The sequence below is a fragment of the Tympanuchus pallidicinctus genome, unplaced genomic scaffold (assembly GCF_026119805.1).
Source record: "Tympanuchus pallidicinctus isolate F22 unplaced genomic scaffold, pur_lepc_1.0 scaffold8, whole genome shotgun sequence".
NCBI lineage: Eukaryota > Metazoa > Chordata > Aves > Galliformes > Phasianidae > Tympanuchus > Tympanuchus pallidicinctus.
The window spans coordinates 35449911-35470730 of record NW_026294802.1 but is presented as its reverse complement, the minus strand read 5'-3'; the positions used below and the strand labels follow the sequence as shown (position 1 = coordinate 35470730).

Genomic DNA, 20820 nt, shown 5'->3' with positions numbered 1-20820 from the left:
TGCTACGCTTAAGTCTTTGAAAAGTAATGTATTGTGAAATGCTGTAATTTTATTTTATTTCTTTAATGCAGGGAAGAAAAGCATCCATGATATCTGAGTAGTGACTTCAGCATTTTTAGTGTAAAGGAGAATAGTGATAAAGCGTCAGTTTCAAATGATGATTCCCAATTCATCATGATTTGAGAGAATATACTGTATTAAAAGCTGTTTTCCTTACTTCATTTTCATTTGATTTAATAGCCATTAAATTTGACTTGATCTGTTTATGCCTTGTGCTAGCATGTATTGCTTTGGAAGGCCTCATTAGCTGCCTATCTTCAATTAAATTACTTCTGCCGGCAACAGGATTGTAATTTAGTTCATTATACTTTCTAGCAATCAGTGATATTTGGTCAATTGTCAGATGTTGTTTGATTAACTTAAGTCAATTTCCCCATTTCCCCCCAGATGAGCTTTCAAGGAGCTTTAAACCTCTGTTGCTTTCTAGTATCTGACTCATAAATTATTTTCTGAGCACAGAGAAAAGCAGAATTTAGTCAAGGTGTAAGGAGGGGCATTCTCAGCTACCTTTTTACACTGATCTGAAGAGCTTTTTCTCAAATGAGCATGATGCAAAATACACTTCTAAAAGTTCATATTTCAGAGGAATTGAGATTACTGTTGTCAATTTGCCACATTTCTGTATTACTTTCTTTTAATGACAGAAATTTAAACAGTTGTTTTGTAGTTTCTCACTAAATTTCTTAAAAGGAATGTTTAAAACAATTAGCATTAAGAATATTTAATCCTGTCTGCTTATTACATTGTTTAAATAATCAATTCATTATGAGAGTGCATTATATGGATACATTTGTACCAGCAGCAATTTACAAATCATTCACTTTCTATGACTTACTCAAGCTCTTATCATGTAGTCTTAGTCCAACTGTGTACTCTGCAGGAGACTGGCAGAGGAAACTGTCAGGAATACGTGGAAGACAGCCTCTCCCTGGAGACAAGAGTGATCAGTGGGCAGCTGCATAGAGGACATAGAGAACAAAGGCAAGATGGTCAGAAGACTGAGAAAGAAAGGCTAAGACAAGTGGAGTGTCTATGGGATTGGCTGTGAAGCTTTTAAAACTTGCTAATATAAACACGAGAACTTGAATCAGCGGTCAGCGTGTCTTGTTCTCCCACTCAAAACTTTTTTAATATTAGATTTTGGTTGTCTTTCTATGAAAAGTCTTCTGTATGCTCTGTAGGAAAGCTGAAATATCAGTTTCAAAGCTGTAGGAACACACAGTGTTCTGTTTAGGTTTTAATATTTTCAAACAAAACAAAAACAAAAATTGCTGTTGATTGGGTTGAAATGCCTCTTAACCTATTGTGTTGTTAGAACTCACATAGATAAGCTAAAAGTAGTAGGAAATTCTCAAACTGCAGATTTCTCCAGCTGAGTTAAAATGTTTATGTTGATTTTTCTTAAAATTTATGCAAAACCAGAAATAAAGGAAACAATTATAGCAACATGTATTTAAAATACAAACCTCCATTTATCCAAAGCTGCAATGACATTCAAATATTTTAAATACTCTCTAGGCTTACACCATCAAATATTCAATTGTCTTTCTTAAAGAATGAGTTTATCACAGAATTGAAGGAGTCATATACTTCAGTGTCTAATTATGATCTATTAAATTTAACATAAAATGAGTGCCTGCAACAATCTGGCTTTGCTGAAGAGTGTGTATGGCAGGGTTCTTTCTGAAAAATATCTCACCATGGGTATATGGTGGAGGCTTGCTTTTGTTAAGGTCAGCCACTTGGGAGTTCTCTATTTAGTGAATCATGTAGGTTGTGTAATGATTAGATGCCAAGTCACGATCTAGCACTTGGAGCTAATTTTACTTCCAATGTGCTGCTTTTGAATGCAGAGCTCTTCATGCTGACACTGTTACGTTCCCCTGTAGCTGAGGGAGGCTGCTCCTTGCTGCCAGGCTTCCTGCAAGGCTCTGAGAAGGACAGATGGGGCTGGGGCTCTTCGGTGGCTTTGAGGCTCAGGCCCTGAGAATCCCAGTCATTTTAGGGGCTGCTGGATATGTTTGTAGTAAAAAATCATCTCTTTCCTGATGTTCTTTTTGCATTCCTGAATTGCATGCTTCCAAAGGATGTGGGAGACTGAGACGAGTGTTAAGTATTGCTCGTTCTGACCAGCCCAGACATTGCCAAGCTATGTGAGCCAACTCTATGCTGCTCCAGCTCTGTACATAGCTCTTCCTCCTGTGGTTCTTAAAAGTGGAAGTGATGAAGTCAGAACTGCATCAAGTGACTGATTAAGCACTGCTAGAGTCTGCCTCCTCTTGTGCCCTGACTCTGGGTCTCCTCTGAGCTGTATGTAGTCATCCTGTGGTGTAAATCAATTGATGTTTTTGTGAAGAGGCAAAGAAGTTTTAGTTCAAAGTATTTGATATAACGTGAAGACTGTGGTGCAACTCCATAGGATGTTCTTGGATAGGCATACTGTGTGTATGGGATAAAGAGAGAGTATTTGAGAGTACAGGGGCTGCCTGAGATGGTGTTAAAGGACTATTGAGAGAACCAGACTAAGGCAGTCTTATTAATGCTGTCCAATGCAAGCAGCATTCAAGTGAAGAATAATTCTAAAAATCTAGTTGAGGTAACCTATGAAAGCTATGTAGTAAGCTAATAAACAGTCTGGGTGGTCTAGCAGCTTGGGGCTTTATTAAGTCCCTGCTTATACTGCTAGCATTACACGTGTATTCAGTGTGAGATTTGACAAAGGGATCAGCACTGTAAAGCTGAGGGATGGGGAGAAAAGTGTTAGCCTGAAACGCTGGAAGCTTGTTTATGTGCACGGATTTGGAGGAGGGAAAGGAAGAGTGAAACAGATAAGAGTAAAGCCAGGAGGATGTGGGTGAAGAAACCCCAAAGAACTGGAAAACTAAAGCTTGATTTGTGGAGAGTGTGACCCTTAGTTAAGGAGCAGCAGGGCAAGAAGAACAACTTTTTGTACGTGTTCTATCTCTGGACTGAAAGATGCTTCTGAATGGTATACTTTATATAGCTTTGAAGGCTGACTCCAAAATTTTAGGGTTGTAATTAATTCTGTATGCATAATCCACTGCAAAAGCATAAGTTGTTTCGTTTTTTTTTTTTTTTTTTTTAAATGACATTTGCTTTTTGAGGCTTCTTCCCTTTAGATAATTAATGCTGAGCTAACTGTAGCAGACTCGAATTTTCCAACTTGTGTCAAAGCTGTGGTTATTTAGAATTATGCCATAAAAGGGAGTTTTTATCTTCAAATTTTGTTCTGAAATTATAGTATGAAGTTTTTGCTGAAGGACCTAAACTTGCAAAATTAAGAATTCAGTAGAAACATTAGAATAAATTTGCAAGCTTCAGTCTTAGCTGAAGTTGATGTAATAAATCATGTTTACACAGGGGGCAGGGATAAAATTGCTTCTGGAAAACTTGATTTTTAATTATTGATATGGATATAGAATAACACTTTATTCTGCCATATGCCGTTTATGAAATATACATGGAATTGGGTGGTGGGGGAAGTGCCCTTACAAGAAGCTGGCAAGCACAGCCATAGCATTAAGTATCAAAACCTCCTGATAAATGTTTGCAAAAACTCAGTGGCATCGTAGGCCTGACTTCCCTGCCGTTTCTAGCATGAAAGACCTGGTTTCTGTGTCCAAATACCTACCAGTGGGCTTCTGAGTATTCTGGGGTAGACTTTTTTGCATTGCAGTAACTTAAAACTTTCATATTTGTTGAAGTATGGGATGGGGTGGAAAGCCCCAGTGCTGCATGCTCTGCAGACCCACCCTGGGCCTGGTGATGGCACAGTGTCATGGCAGGGTCCTGTTAGTACTGCCCAGCCTGTAGGAGGGCACAGCACCTGGTACTCAGTGCCTCACAACAGCTCATTGGGTTTTCTGGCCTCGTAGCCAAAAATCAACTCTTAAAAAAGTCTGTTTTTGTTTGTGTTCCTCTCCTCCTCCTAGGGCAAAAACAAGCCACAGGCATTGTGGGCACAGGAATGTGGGGTTTAGTTTCTTCATCATCTGGTGTTTGGCTTCTTGCTAGAGGAGCCAGGTGGCTTCTGTGGGTAGGCTTCACCTCCGCAGGTGAGAACTATTTCAATGCCCTGTAGCTTTAACAGATGCTATCAATATACATACTTGGTGCTAAAATACACGCACAAGCAAATGCAGATATTTTATTTCCATTTTACACAGACAGCGCTGCAGTCTGTTTTGTTACCAGCCAGTCAGCCTGGCTCTTTTCTCAGTTTTCATACCTGGTTTCCTAAATTAGCTGCATACATCCAGATGCATTAGTTGCTTGCTTCTGATGAGTAATAAGGGAGAGGATGTACTTTGCAAAGACTTCAGTGGATGCAACAGAAGTTCTTGAAAGGGAGACTAATTTAGACTGACAGATGTTCAGCAAAAGATGCTTCGTAATACAGATACATTGCAGTGTTTGCTTTTTTTATTTAAAAAAATAAATAAATAGAAGAGCATGTGTTATATTCTGGCCACCATTGATAATTAATAAGCGCCAGATTTGAATGGTAGACTGGGAGCTCAGGGTCAGGGCATTGAGTACTGGAAAGGAGACCCAAACCAGAGCCAGATAGGCCTAATAGGACTATGCAGAACAGAGAGAGGAATGAGCATCTGTTACCATGACGTTGTCATTGCTTGAGTTTTTTTTGTCTTTTGAAGCTTGTGTAATTGTCATACTGGAATATATCATCTGCTGCTTCTTCATAGCCCTAAGTCATTTCATCTCTCAATATGCTGTGTAAAATAAGAGCTGCTATTTGACTATGCATTGAAGCTACCCATAAAAAAGCTTTGTAAAATAATCTTATATTTAAATCTATATTATTGAGAGTTTTTAATTTTCCTTTTGCAAATAAATGAATTTAATTGGCCTTCAAATAGTATCTTATTGTAAACATCTGAATTAACTATCCTAACGCAGGTGGGATGGCACGATATATATTTTTTTCCAACAACTGACTGGCACTTTTGCTCTGTTCAATGTCACCAGAATTACTCCAAGTTCAGCATCTTTGATCTGTTTACATTGAGACTTTTGGGGTCTTTGTAAAAACAGCCAAGTAGTCTGAGTGGCTTTATAATGAAGCTATCCCCAGTGTGAGGTTCTTTAAATATAAAACAGAAGTTGTCTTAAATGATGAAAAACAACTTAAAAGCCATCAGTTTTTCTATAGCTGTGTAATCAACTAAATTTTGAGTGATTTTCTTTTTTGTTGTTTTTATAAACTCGAAGATATCTTTATAGTGTTGAGCTGTCAGGAAAGCAGAACTTTTTAAATGTTTTCAGGAAACTGGAAGTTGAAAGTTTTGCACTGAGTGCTTTAAACTTGAATCTCGATCTCAAAAAAAGTTCAAATGCTCTTTAATGTTTTATTTTGAGAAAACAGACTTCTTGTCAGTGTTTAAAGTCAAAATAACATTAAATATTTAATGACACCATAGCTTTAACTTGCTGTGTGTTTTTAAAGCTCAGTACTTCAAAGTGCAGTAGTAGCTCTCTGTGTTAACCTCGATTGATATGTGTGTAAAAGTCCTTTCAAGTAACCTCTAGCCACTATTTTATTTTCTTTTTTTCCTTCCTTGAGACTGTTTGAATGCTATTTCCTGGATTGGATTTGGCTTTGTTAACACTATGCACATAATCTCTTGCTTTTTTTTTTAGAATTTTGAGAGTGAAAGTATCGATTTAAAATGATTTTCTGCCTGTGGTGCTTGTGGCCCAAGTATTATTACTTTCCTGATAAGGAGGAACTGTGAATGCATACAAACACTGGCTGTGCTGATGGATTATTCTAGACAGTCTGTAACAACAGTGAAAAAATAATTTGATTTCCACTTGCAGAACAGTACCACTGCAACGTAGGAATGAAGTGGACCTTTATTTTTAAAACTTAGTAAATATATACTTGCTTACGTACCTGTAGAAAGTCTGGATTTAGAAGATTCACTACAAGCTTATTCACTGAGTCAAAAATGACCTACCTGAATAATCAGATGTCAATACAGAATGTTTTCTATTCTTTGAGACCGATTCATAATTTGGAATAGGCTATACTGGCAGAATTCCAGTCAGACTTTTGGAGTTACCATAACATAGACTTTTGCGCAGCGCAGCTCCTGAACCGAAGTATTCTTTTATTGCTATGGTCCTCTGTTTTACTCACTGAAAGACACTGATCGGTGGTGCTGCCTAAAAATGGAGTAAAATAACTCGAATATGTTGCAAAAAAAATAATAATAATTGTAAGGTGGGGGGAGTATGGGGTGAGGGAGCAGCTCTTTATGTGGACATTAAGTAGTTCTGTGAATTTCCCCCTTCTCTTTGCAGTATGTAATTTTACCTAATTAATGTCTGTTTGAAATCTGGTCTGTGAAGATATGTAATAGCTTTTTCTATCTGGACATATTTCTGATACAAGGTAAGTAAATGAAAACCCTCTGTCAGCAAAAATGGTAAATCATTACCATTACCAATGGCTCGTTAACAATGCCAACACCTTCCTGGTTTCTGAAGTGGATAAACCTATTTTCAAGAACATCTTATTTTTTCCTCCATTTTGATGGGAAAGGATTTTCTGTTACTTTAGGAGGCAAGAAAATGGTCCCTGAGTAAAATGCAATGCTAAATCTTCACGTTTTCAAATGGTAGGTTAAAACATGGCCCTGTGCCACAAGGCTAGCTGTGGCCAGGTCTGATGATGAGGTAACATCCCCATCAGGGTGTGACTTCAGGGAAAGATGAATCATTCGTTTATATATACAAACCAAAAGAGTTAAAATAATTTGATGTCATCAAAGGCTGACTTTCCCAGTCCAGTTAGAGAAATAGGTGAAGATCATTGGAGAGAAGGGCTAGCATAACTCATTGGAACTGGGAGTTTTACTGATGGGAAGAGGTGTTCAGTGCTGGTAAGAAAGTAAATTAGGGGAGCATATGATCAATGGATGTTAAAGTTTAACAGACCATTCACAGATCAGTTCTATATCATGATAGTGAGTGATGTTATATATTGGATCAATCATGCATCAATTTTAGTCGTGCCCTTAAAAGCCCCTCAAAGGGAAGAAACAAAGTCCACGTGTAGTATTATTTGATTACTGTATATTTTATAAGCTCATCAATCTCTGAACCTTAAGGCTGCATTTGTTACATGCATATGAGATCCGCCCTTTTGAAGAGAAACATTCTGTGTTTGTTACCTTCGCAAACTGCTGGAAATGCATTGATTCCCAGGTTTTAGAAGCTAGGGCTGCAGCCTCTCTTGTGCAAGTAAAACCCGTTCTATATGTGGAGAACACACTGAGTTTGTATGTCAGGTAGCTATTTTACAATTCTATACATGGTGTACGATTTGGTAGTCAAAAAGTGCTTAAAATGGGCTGTACTTAAATATAGAAATTATATGTAAATGATATTCCTCCTCCTCCAAATGAAAAGCTAAGTAACTTACGGATCCCCCACGATAATAATAGTACTTGTGAGCTCACATCATGCTCTCCTAGTGAAAGGAGGGGGCTGTGTTCCTGTGGAGCAACTCCCTTGCTTCAGGAGCACATCCAAGGAGCTGTGCCTGCTGGGGCATAGAGCTGCAGCAGGGCTGCCCTTCCAGCTGCTCCGGCTCTCTGCAGTCATGCTGAGCCAGATCCAAAGCAGCTTTGCTGAGTGGGAGGCAAATTGTAGATAACTGACTGGAACAGTTGGCAGCTCGAGCCTCTGAGGGGCAAGATCATTCCTTCCTTCTCAAGCTGCTGTGAAAGGGGTATGAAGTGTCTCCTGCTTGCTCCCTGGGGTCCAGCTCTAGAGAAGAAAACAAAAAATCCTCACAGTATCCCATTGCCTTCTGAGGTGGGAAGACAGTGACTCTCTTTTTGACTTGCTGTTCTGTAAAGAACATCACTTTAATGACGTAGCAGATGTTAAAGCACAACTTCTAAGTAGTTTATTTTCATCTTCTGAGTATGTATTTAATAGAAAGAAAAATAATACTTCTGATGAATTTTGTTGCAAGTTTCCAGTTTTATTTTTGAGACTTCTTTTAACAGTTGGTTTCTTTGATACTAGCAAAACAAACTTCTGCAGAAATCATTTTCTTATGAAGACTCTTTGGCTTTCCTTGGTCTGGAAGGAATCATTTGACAAAATGTGTGAGATTGGGAAAAACCATGAAGATAACAACTTATCATGTTTTTGTTGTTGTTTTAAACTCATTTTTGTGTGTGTCCATATTTGATCTATTATTCTATAGAAATGAGGAAAGGGGAAAGATGGTATCTTCTGTCTCCATGCAGAAGCCATGCCACCAAGGAGAAAATGCTGAAGGTTTAGTCCTGCTTTATGTAAAGGAACAAAAGCTGCCGTGCAGTCTTTCTCCGGTTGTGGTTATAGAGAGAACTGTGCTGTGTCAGTGCCTGAGAGCCTAGTCCTTTCCTATGGTAGGCATTTTCTGTGAGAACCTATTGACAGCAGTCCTTGGGAGACTCAGGTGGATAAACTTAGTTTCTAGGTGCCAGTCAAGATGCCGTCGTGCTTTGAGCAGAGAGCTGCTAAATTTGTTCCAACTGTTTCAGGAAGGGAAGACAGCTCCAGGGCCTCAAGTCAAATTAGAGACACTACTGAGTTAGTTGCTTCTGGGTATGGTGGCAAATGTGATCGGACAGAGGAACTGAAATTTGGTCCTGTTCCAGCCAGCTCCCTCTTTGGGCATTAATATGTATATACGTTGCAGGCAGAAGTTGAAATAATGTCCTTTATACCAAGAGAAGCCTTCGGAAAGTTGAAACACCCTGAAAAGATTTTTGCAACAAAATATGATTTAGTATGTTCCTTTTCTTTCCTTTCCCTTGAGCGTAGACCCACCGTCAGCACTGCTGAAACATAACACCCGCTGTGCTCAAATCCACTGCTCGATCTCTATAAATGTTCTGCAAACATATATGAATGGCAGCGGGAACCATTTCTTACATATGGTGGCTTTGCTTCATATGTGCTTCCATGTCAGATGCTTTTTAGGCAGACTTTCTTTCTGCTGCCATCTACTGCATGGAAACAAAATGGAATGGAATGTTGGTGGGAAGGTTCAGCCTCTACTGTCATACACCTCTGACATTGTGGGTCAACAGAATAAAAGAGGAGGCAATACTTTTGGAGCAGCCATTGCATGTATTTTTTCCTTCCTAGAACCAAGATTCTAATTATTGTCTTTTGGCTGTAATCATCCTCTTTTTATTCTCTTTCCATTCTCTCACTCTGGCTTCATTCAATCTTTTGGTAATTTAAGATGGTTTTAGTTTAGTATTTCAGTGATTTCTCCCATCATTGCAGCGTGCCATCAGCTAATTGATTGTGTTGCTGATGCTATGAGAGGTTTTCTGTGTGCTGACAAATTTTCCTGTCCTGGGGCTTACAAGCTGCATGTTTGTCTATATGTGTAGTGTGTCTCAGTGGTCCCTGTGTTTAAATGGCCTTAGGCATCCAGTGGTCAGGGATACTCTTGTGCACAAAGGAAGAGAAAAGCAGTTCACTCATGGAAAAAAAAGAGAGACTAATGCTGGAGAAAATCTTAATGCTGTGAACCTCACTGTGTAACAGCCTCATCAAATGTAATATGAAAGGAGGAAAAGAAGGCCATTCACTTGTGTCTCTGACAATGCCAAGCTGTATGTGCTATAGCTGCTAAAATAATAAAGTGAATGAACCTTGAGTTGTTTGAAGAGGACTCTTCTCAGTCTGGAGTCACTGCTGGGAAATCTTGCTCTCCTTGACAACAGCTCTGTGTGCTAAACAGCTTAAATGCTGTACGTGTGGGAAAACTCTCTTCAACAACTTCAGTGAAGTCATAGAGTCGTAGAATAGTTTTAGCCCTTTTGTCTTAGTTTAGTGTCTGCATTCCCTATGTATTTCCAGTACTACATTTTTAATATTGACTTAATTTTGACACAAAGTAATCAATTTTTGCTGTCTGTCTATGTTGAGCGTTGTGAAAACATTTTGCTGTTTTGTGTATTGAGGAATCTTGATTTCATACTAGCACTTAACACTTACAAGTCACTCTTCAGAATTCGTCTCCCATCCCAAGTATTTGGAATCCTTTTGGAAAGTTGGGTGTACAGATAGCAGTTAACATTCATTCTATGTTTTGACATAGCTGGATAGCTTTGTTATGTCAGCATGCCTCTTCTATCTTTAGGCTTAGATTGTTTGATGTTAGATGATTCAAATCTACTGCTCCTTCTCTTCCTGCAATATTTCAGACATGCCTTGTTTAACTTTGGCAGTTAGGATAACCATCTTGGGATCACACGCCCCACGCATGGTGCTGCTGAACCATTCTATCTTTCTAGAGTTTTAGACCCCATTTTTTTTAAATGCTGGGACAAGGTTAACTACCCAGCTACTTGAAGAGCTCAGCTGAGTATTAACACTAGCTAAACTTTGGTATGACTGTAACCTTAGAAAGAAATTGTGGTTTTTTTTTTTTTTTTTCTCTCCTTAGTATTATCATATGTCTTGAAAGGCCATTTGGAAGGGAAGAACCAAAAATGCATGAAAAGGGAAATAGATGAGAAGTCAGCATCATCTTAATGTTGCTTAATGTTTTCTGGGATCTATTTTTTCTTTTATCTTTTCAACAGTGGGTCTCAAAACAAGGAATTGTGCACTGCATATGCACGTATTTTTAGCTTAAAGAGTTCAATAGGTTAAAAAGTAGCTTTGTTAACATGTAAATTGTTCAGTAAGACATTCCTAATGGCTATATTAGCTTAAAGGCTTCCTGAGACTAAAATGGTAATAAGATGTAAAACAAGATGCCATGGGTAATATTATGATTGCTGAAAAATGTATGTAAATCAATGAGCATTTTTAGAGGCATACACGATAATTTCTGTCAAAGAAAAAACTTGCTGTTATGGCTGAAAGCTTTCTCATAATAAAAATGTATTGTGGGGTAAGAAAACCAGATCATAGGGTTCTTTTTAAGTCTCCACCTTAAAGAGTCTGTTTTCATAGCTGCCATCCTGACAAAGACAAGTGACAGATTTTTGCTGTGGGTTTTGAGCTTACCATTAAATATAGCATCTCCATTTTGTTAGTGTTTTGAGTAGCCCACTGAGTAGCTGCTGTCTGAAGAGTACGAATCACAGTGGGAAGCTGAAAGGGAATGGGCCTCCAGAACATTTAGTGTTTAATGGGGCTACAGCTGTAGTGAAGCAGTGTGCAGAAATAATTCTGATTAGACTTGGTCAATCAGACAACAAAATCAGACCTGCCCCTTCATCATTCAGCTCTAAAAATTAAGAAAATAACTTCTGCTAAAACCCAGTTAAAAAGAGAATGTCTGTTCAGTCAGTTATATTTTAGCTGTTTTTGATGAAGTGCGCTGTCAAAAGCGGAGGGGAGCCAACAGTTACGCTACTCAGTAAGAGAAGTTGCCTTTTTCATTTGGGGCTTCATTTTTGGGAGGAATGACTGAAGGTATGTAAATAGTGATCTTTTACCACAGTTAAATATTACTAAATGCAAATAACATTGCAACTTGTTTGTGGCGTAGTAAGTAGTTTATTATTTACAGTTTCACGCCAGCTGTTTTCATTAGAATATACAGTTGTAAATGTGCAATTAAAAAGCGATGTCTTCAAATGGCAAAGGAGCCAATTACTCTTAAACAACTTTGAATGGTCTTGCCTAATGAGCACTGTATTATCTGATGACAAACCTTCACATCAAAACCAAATTGCCTGTAACTGTAACTCCTGTTTTTCCAAGGTTTTGTCTTCTCAGCAGAGTTCTTTATATCTCCAGAAGCATGGGACGTGCCTGAAGTGGGAACTCAATTAACATACTCTGATTTTATTTCATTACGTTTAGGTGTTCAGGTGGCTGTAGCTGTTACAAACCTTACTGGCAACTTGCTTTGAAGTAAATTCTTCTGTAGAGATTGTGCTTTTGTGAAGGAAAGCATTGTTCTAAGCAAGTCTTGAAATCAGAGTAGGTTTCAAAGGAGCAGATGAAGTTATTGTTCGGAGCTAATGCTGGTGCTAATAAATGCTGACAGGATTCCAAGGCTGCTCCCTAGAAAAGCTGCAACTCTCTTGAAGTTAGAAATATTTTAAATTTTAACTAGACTTAGAAACTTTTTAAAAGGTTCTTTCTTTAGCAGTTGGTAAAAGGCACTGTTCTATAACCAGCATTGCTCCAGGGTGGTTCCTTGGAAAGCAGAGGTGGTCCAGAGATTGGTGTGATGTGTGAAGTTGGTGGCCTCCTTCTAACACATTTTCCTGTGTTTCCTGGTATGTGTATGCTTTCTTTCTCAAGGAATTTCACCTGTTACCGTATATTTATTGATATCAGTGGAGAGCAGTGGACTGCCTATTGGCAAGCCGTCTAGTCCAAAGGATGGACAAGAGAAATGGAATAAGGGAATTCCCAAGCTGTTATTTAGGAGGAAATTCTGCATAAGGCATGATCTAGATCAAAATTGTTGTCAGTTTTATATAAATATAAATGCATTTATATTCATAGATAGAAGAGGCCAGTTACTCTTACACAGAAAAAATGCCCCGATACAGTGAGAATCATTTTACTAAAAGGCTCATGCAGCTAAGCAGATTTAGCTCTGCTTTTAAATAAATACAGGGAAATGTTTAACCCCCTTTGTATGGCCACAAAGCCTGTGCTGATCACACAGAAGCATGGGAGGTCGAGGACAAAGCCATTGGCTGCTGGAAAGGGCTTTTTGTGCGTGCTTCTGCACAGCGCTGTGACTGTGGGGCTTAGCAGCAGACTCTTGTCAAGATTACAATGTGGAGGGGAGCGTGTTACAAATCCCTATCTCCCACTAACAAAACAAAAGAAAGAAGATAAAAAAAAATTAAGAGGAGGTCTGTATAGCTATATGCACAAGGTAATGGCTGATTTCCCTTTTCTATTCTGATTCTTCTTGATCTGTTATGTGGTTGAGGTCTGTGTACCTTGGTAGCAGTTAGCTAGATTTATTGAGTAGCAGGAGTGTGGGGAAATGGAATTTAAACTTCTGATGCAAGAACAGACCTATTCTGTGTAACTTATTTAAACCTTTAATTTTGATTAGCTGTCTAAGAATTGAAATGAATACTCTATAATTTATTTCCATTGAGGAAGGCTGCAACTTTGCAACATATTAAAGATGAGAACAAACATAAATTCTGTTTTGACTGTTGTAATATATTGAACTAGTTTGTATAAAATGAACACGTTGCTGGAAAAAATATTAATATAATCCGGGCTGGACTACTTGCTTTAGAATAGGTATTTAGTATAGATTTATCTATGAAGAATGAAAAATTGAGCAGTTATCTTTGGTGTATTTACAGGATGTGGGGTTTCTTGTTTGTTTTTTGTTTTCCCATTATTACTTTGTCAGAATCATCTGGGGTTGAACACTGCCAGAAATAAGGTAGATATGACAGAAAGATGAATCACTGTCCTCATCAACCACCAGGGTAGTTTCTCCTCTTCCGAGAGCTCCTCATCACTCCTTAATTCTGAAAGAAGAAACGACATGAGGGTGAACACTAGATCTCTGCAGTTCTGAATAGCATAAACCAGTGCTTAAATACATTAAATATATTTTATATTTTTTTTTATATTTTAAAGCAAATGTTTTTCCAGGTCCTCAAAATGTGTTATGTTAAATATTTTCCTACAGTGTTGTCAAATAAAAGAAAGCTGAATTATATACGTGTGTGTAGGTAGTATTAGTTTTGGGGAAAAAACTGTGTATTGTGCCATTTTACTGTTTTTTTTTTTAAGGTTATGTTAAGAAGATAAGAATGTTCTACCTTTTGATGAATATATGGAATACATTTTATCTAAAATGATTCAGCCAATCTGATTATAAAATAAAAATGGGATTTTTATGTTTTGATTTCTTCAGAATTTGAACTTTTTTTTGTATATTTTTTTTATTGCAATGCATACTTTCTCATTCTAAATTGTACTTACCTAAAATATATCAAGGTTATTAGTTTTACTGCTTTAAAAACATCTAAACTATATAAATTTTAGTTCTTTCACAAAATTTTAAATGAGTAAGTACATGGTAAGGATTTTGATTTGATATGTAGAATTAAAGGATGTATTTTATATTTCTTCTTTCACCCAATAAGTGATAAATTAGTTTCTTCAACTTATTTCACCCAATCTGTAGACTTTATATACATATATATATAAACAGTTTAGAATGTTTTTACACCATGTTCTTAACCCTTTGATTTTTTTTTTTTTCTTTCTTGTTTCATTCATGCTGTCTTACTCGTGACTGCTCTGCTATGGTACAAGTGCTCCTCTTTCTTTGGAAGCCAGATACCTAGTTATCCATTTTCTGTATGTGAAGTCATACGCACAAGTAGTACTGAGCCTATTGTCATGCTTAACTTTTAAACATAATCCTTGTGTCTACAGCTGTTTTCACTGGTGGTAACAGCCAACCAGGGACAAATTCGTGTCATTCTGATAGGATAATTGGCAAGTCTCTTATAAAACAGTCTGGCCATATATCACCTAATGTAATCTGAGTTTCATCTGGGTACCATGATGTGTCTGTGTCCCTTATATAAAGCCAATTGGTGTTGTAGTTCACAGCATCTCAAGGGAGTTGCATGGCAGTCCACCAAAGCCATGAGTTTATAGCACAGCACTGTGGGGGCACTGGGAGTGTTTGGGGATGCATTGACTTGCAGGGACTGTCTGTAGTGGAAAGCCAAAACTTGTGTGAGCTCAGCTCTGCGGATGTGGCCCCTAGGATGGACTGTTCCCTTAGATGTGGGTGATCTGGTGAGACAAAGCAGCTGGGAGGAAGTATGAATGGCAGGACAGATGCGTCCATCATCTTTGTATAGAAAGAATATGTGTGATTGTAGTCATACTCAAGGGTTTTGGTCAATTAGGAGTTGCACATCACAGTTCTGAATGCAGTTTCAATGCTGACTTCAGCTAACTGAGGTCCTGTTAGTATGTGACAAGCTGGTCCCTGTGGGAAATGTGGGTGTAAAGTAGGGAGGGATTTGAGTGCCTAAGTAAAGATAAAGGCGATGAAGTGATTTTTCACCTCAGTGAAATAAAGGATAGATGCCAAACTTCAAAAGTTACAAACACAATGTATTCTTCCCAGTGCTTTATTATGTAAGAACAACTAGATGATTAGAAAGAGTAGAATAGAAAGCAGTGTATGAGAAGAGAGCTCTTTTCTACTGGAAGGAACAGATACAAGAGAGGTCTGCTCAACAGTTAAAACTTTACTGGGTTACAGAATTATTTAAAAATAATCTGGATTTGAAAATACACAGAAGGAAATTGTTAGACAGCATTATCACATTGACAGGAAAACAATATTACCAGATCACTAATTCTTGCTTTTTTCTCCTATTTCATTGTACAAGATGGTGCTGATCTGCTGTTGAGAGTAAACAATAAGCTTTTTTACTGATGTAGTTTATATTTTAATGTGTGCTGTATAAAATACTGAGTAGCTTCACTGCACTCAAACCTGTCTGTTTCTTCTGGTGTTTTATTTTGTCACCAATTCACTGAAACCAGGACTGTGTTTGTTTCAAATATAGCTTTACAGTACATTGCTTATCTGCAAATTAAGCTAAAGAGCTACAATGGAAAATCCCAGTTCAACATTTTTTGAGGCTCATTTTCAAAATGTAGTCTTTGAACCTTGATCTCTTGAAAGTTCTACTCCATATATACTTAACAACTGAAATATAAGCAACCTTCTTCTTGACAAACGCTCAAATATATCTAAAATGGGGCATTAAAGTAACAAAGATCGGAGCTGCTTGTGAAGTTCTCATGAATAAAGGAGGAAGACTGTATCTGAATTCACAATAAGCTTTATCTTGCTGTGTTCTCTCTCCTTCCTTGTGTTGAACTTTTAATCTGGGAGGTTTACTGTCTCATCCTTCATCAAGTGGGTGCATCTTTGTACATGGTAGAGGGATTGGAACTAGTTGATCTTTGAGGTCCCTTCCAACCCAAGCCTTGTGATATTCTCCTAGAATGCATGAGATCAAAAGAACAGCTTACAAATTAACTGTAAGCCCAGATCACTGGCGAGAGCTGTGACTAAAACTTTTCCCTGAAGTAGAAGCTTGCTTTTCTTTACAAGGAGAGTAGTTAGGCCCTGGAACGGGCTGCCCAGGGAGGTTGTGGATGCCCCGTCCTTGGACGTGTTCAAGGCCAGGTTGGACGGGGTCCTGGGCAACCTGGTCTAAATGTGGATGTTTGGTGTTTGGTGTCCCTGCTAGGCAGGGGGGTTGGAACTACATGATCCTTGAGGTCCCTTCCAACCCGGGTGATTCTGTGATTCTGTGATCTGTGATTCTGTGATGGTGCTGCTGTGACCTTCGAGTCTTAGATGCTTGAACATTTGTATCCTGAAGAACACTGCAGCATTTGATCTTGAAGCGAGTACTCAGTATGACTTAAGTTAGATTACTGAAATTCACGAGGGTATGGTTAGGCTTTCCTACTGGTTTGGTCAGCCTTTATGGAACAGTGGTGTTTTTCACTGGATTCTGAGAAAACCTAGATACAGAAAACATTGGATACGTTTGAGCTGATGGATCTAGCTATGTTATTTTGTAGAGCTAAATGAGAAAAATAATTTTGAAAGCTATGGAGTTGTTGTCTTTTTTTGTTCCTGATGCCTCCCATTTGTCATTCAGACCAACATAGGTTTAGCTGCTAGTAAAATAACATTTCACTTAGCTCACATAAACCATACAGGATTTAGCACTGCACCTTTATGAAGACATATCTGGTGTATTTGTTATATTTTACAGCAAATGTGATTATTGGCCTGTGTAATAATTCAGATTCTACATCATTTTTTGCAGGCAAGGCAGTAAGGCAAAAGACCAGCTATACAACAGAGAGAAGGGAAAGTAAATACACAGATCATCTTGCTTAGAAGTTTTTCTATAAGGTAAGAACTTTTTCCTTCACATTTTAATCTCTAAATTTAGAGGAAAAAAGCTACTGACCTTGAGTTTCTATGTTTAAAGTTTCTTTTAAGAACTGTCAGAGTTGTCAAATAATGCACTCTGCGTTTTGCTGCTTTTCCATGTTTGTTTGGGTTACCAGGTTGTAAATAATATAAACTTTAAAATGTCAGCACAGTTTTTACCTGAACTGCTCAAATCAAATATATTAACTGGAAAAACAGCTAAATTATTTCACAGCTTCATATAATTGAAGGTAGGCTTAATCATCTCTGCTATTCCCTGCTGGAGAGAACAGGTGTCGTGACAAGCCATCTAGTAAACAAATCAGTCTGATAAACAGAATTTAAGAGAGACTTAAAGTATTTTTGTACCAAAGAGATTTTCCTTCTAGCATAGGTCATAAATATTTATAAATATTTGGTGATAGCGATATTCTGAATTCTTCAGTCTCGCAGTTTTTTCCTAAGATTAAAATGCCAGTTTTGGGAGTTTCTGAAATAAGCTTTGATTTTTTATTTTTTTTTTTTCTTCTTCTCAATCTTAGCCCCTTCCTGCTCTTGTAGTTGAAATGCATAAGTCTTTCCGCACGAGAACAAAGGTAGCCTTACTTGAAGTTACTAGTAGCTGCTGAATAGTCATCTGTGTTTTAGTATTTGAATTTATTGAATAAAAAAAATCTGATTTTGTGTCTTGAATATGGTATTGTATACACTGGAACAGACCTTTTATCTTCAAGTGTGTAGGCGTGGATGGCTGCAGTATTTTAAGCCTCATTTGTGTATTCAAGCTGACAGCATCTGACAGCGTCAGTACGTGGTTTAGAACAGAAAAGTGGGTAGATGCTGAAACTGCGTGCTGGTTTTGTTTCTAAAAGTAACATTAGTATATCCTTTCTTTCCAACAAAGATTTTCTGCTTCAGAGATCTCTTGTGAAACGGTTTGTGTTAGTCGCTCAGGAGTTAAATGTTGCTTTGCGTAAAGAGGACTGTTACTGTAGGGTTTTGAAACTAGGCTGCTCTGAATAAAAGATAACCATTGAAGATTCTGAAAGGCTTTTTGGATGATAATCAAGTTAAGGAAGTTCTAAAGTTCTTTTGGCTTTCCTGCTGGCTGCTTTCGCTCCCTAAGATCCTGGCACCCTATCCCTGTGCCCTCATTGCCTCCATAGCTCTAGTTCCTGGGTCAGGGAATGCCACCATTCAATGGCCCCTCAGAGCTACTTGGATGAGTGACAACCAGCCAGCTCCAGAGTGACAAGTGTTTGAATGTCTAATTGGGTCAGTGCACAGGTCCATGCTCCTTGTGAGATGTTCTAGCTTTCCTCTGTGATGTTTTCTTGGTTCCTCTCATTTTTCCAACAGTTGTAAAGTGAAATTTTCAATACTTTATTGCAACAGAACAGACATTAGGAAAGTAAAAAGATTATTTTTTTTTTTTTTTTTTTTTTTTCCACCTAGAGTCTTATGGATGAGGTAACATTACTGCTTGACTACTGACTAGAGCAGTGGCAAAAAAAATCCATTGAAGTGAGGAATATATATTGATACAGATAGATACTGTAGTGGACAACACAGCAATTTGACTGGTGAAACAAATACGTTGTCTTAGTCTGTATTTACGTAGCTGATATATTGGTTAGAGTCTTGGGCATCAGGAAGCAACTGACCCTGCGTGGCATTACAAGCAGTTGGTGTTTCAGCTACTCTCACTGGTTCTGTAGCAACAGCAGACTTGTTAAGGGTGCACTTTGCCTCATTATCTTGGACATTAATGAAATTGTTGAACAGCACTGGCCCCAGTGTCAACCCCGGGGCTACGGCAGTGGTGACTTGCTTCCAGCTGGACCTCATGCTGATCCCTACCATTGAGGCCAGCAGTGCACCCAGCTTTCATCCTCCCTGTCCTCTTATCTATTCTGTCCTTTATCAGTTTGCCTATAAGGATCTGATGGGAGGTAGTGTCAAAGTCTTATGAAAGCCAGGATAAACAACATCTGCTGCTCTCTCGTCATCCACTGAGCACACAGTTTGCTGGTCTGTTTGCTCAGCCTCAGTCTGAGTCATGGCAGGTCCTGCTGGCAGAGCCACTCTGTGAGGTTGGTGCTTCCCCAGTTCAACACTTATTTGAAACAATATTGGCAATTTTGATTTGACCAGCTTGCGGGATTCTAACATAATTTTTTTCAGTGGTGTATATTAAAAAGATTAAAAAAAGGATACTTGAAGTTTTTCATGCTCGGCAATGTTTAATGTGATGTGGGCAGCAGCATTATTACTGTCAACATCATTTATATAGGAACTGTTTATATAACCTACCTGCTGTCCTTATTAATAAAAAGGTCCACTGACAAATGCAAAAAATAAGGACCAAAATGGAGTATATGTATGGTTTCTAAGGTAATTGAAGTTCATATAAACTGGTTTTGCCTTATTTTTTTTCTTTTCTCACCTTACTATCTCAAGTTTCCTTATATGAATTGGTTAGAATAAATTGACTGCTCCTGTTTTTTTTTTTTCAGCTCTCTTGTAAAGTTTTTTTTTTCTGTTTTTTTTTTCTGTATGCTAAGATAGGACAGCATGTGAAGAAAATACATAAACCTTGGTTGTTGATGCATAGGTTTCTTTTTATAAGAACTTCTGTTCATGATTATGGAACTATGTACATTATTGCAAGTTTGAGTTGATTTTTGTGGCAATCATGAAAACAATCAAAGAACTTATAAATAAAACCTTAAAAACATTTTTAACATGATTTTAATGAGGATGGGAAGTTGAAGTTATAGAAAGGACGAGAAATATTAAACCAGTCTTTGTTCTGTTTTTGCTCTAGAGAGCACTCAGAGCTCTCAGCTTCCTGCAAGAGAAATAGTGAAGGATCTTGAAAACGTATTTGAGTGCATCTCAGTGATGCATATGCACTCAGTAACATGCCACTAGGATTGTCTGTTAAACAGCAAACAGCTATCAAGACCTGGATATTTTCCATCTAATTTTAGGTGCTTGGATACATCAGATACATTAACAGCATGCTTTTTTTACTTGTCCCAGCAATTCTATCTGGCAAATACATACCATCTGATCTTCAAAGATCTCCTCCTTTTTCTGGAGATTGGTGGTCCTGCCTGTGGCGGGGGGGGTTGGAACTTGGCGATCGTTGGGATCCCTTCCAACCAAAGCCATTCTGTGGTTCCTCAGTGTTTTGTTATTCAGGGATCTGAAACTAGACATAGTTTTCAAGACAAATACCTCACGATTACCAGCTGGAGCAATACCATAATTTTCTGCAGTCTGCTGGCTGTGCTTTCATTACTGCTCCCTCTGACATCCATAAGCACTTGTTCTTGCCCTGTCCTTCCCTTGCTGTGATTGACACTCAGGAGTGAAACTCTGCCTTGTATTGCAGTTGAATCTTTGTGCTGTTCATATATATATATATCTGATATATATGTATTATATTTGATATATAAATGCGAAATATATATATATAATGTACTCAATTATTTTGAGCAAAGGCTGATTGTTCAGTTTAGTACTACTACCTTGTGTGAGAGCAAACAGTGAAAATTTAAGAGACTAGTAGAAAAGGTGTCAGCTGAAGCAAGAAATATGAAAGTAAGGATTAGATAGTTTAACACCTAGCTTCACACTGAAAGAGCAAAACACCTTCATACAGAACATAAAAGGAGCATCTGTTATAAAAACAATCTGATGGACTACCAGTTTAGATATTGAGGATGCAATGTGTGAGCATG

General features: G+C 38.0%; 1 protein-coding gene across 2 annotated transcripts in view; it reads left to right on the top strand.

Moving 5' to 3' along the window:
- NRCAM (neuronal cell adhesion molecule) overlaps positions 1 to 20820 on the top strand; it is a 141489-nt gene that overhangs the window by 27917 nt on the left and 92752 nt on the right. Inside the window, exon 2 of one of the 2 annotated variants that reach the window (XM_052668478.1) lies at positions 16962 to 17050. The exons of the other annotated variant lie outside the window; for it this stretch is intronic. The gene's annotated coding sequence lies outside the window, so the exon portion shown is untranslated. The remainder of the gene's footprint in view (positions 1 to 16961; positions 17051 to 20820) is intronic. 2 annotated transcript variants of the gene reach the window in all.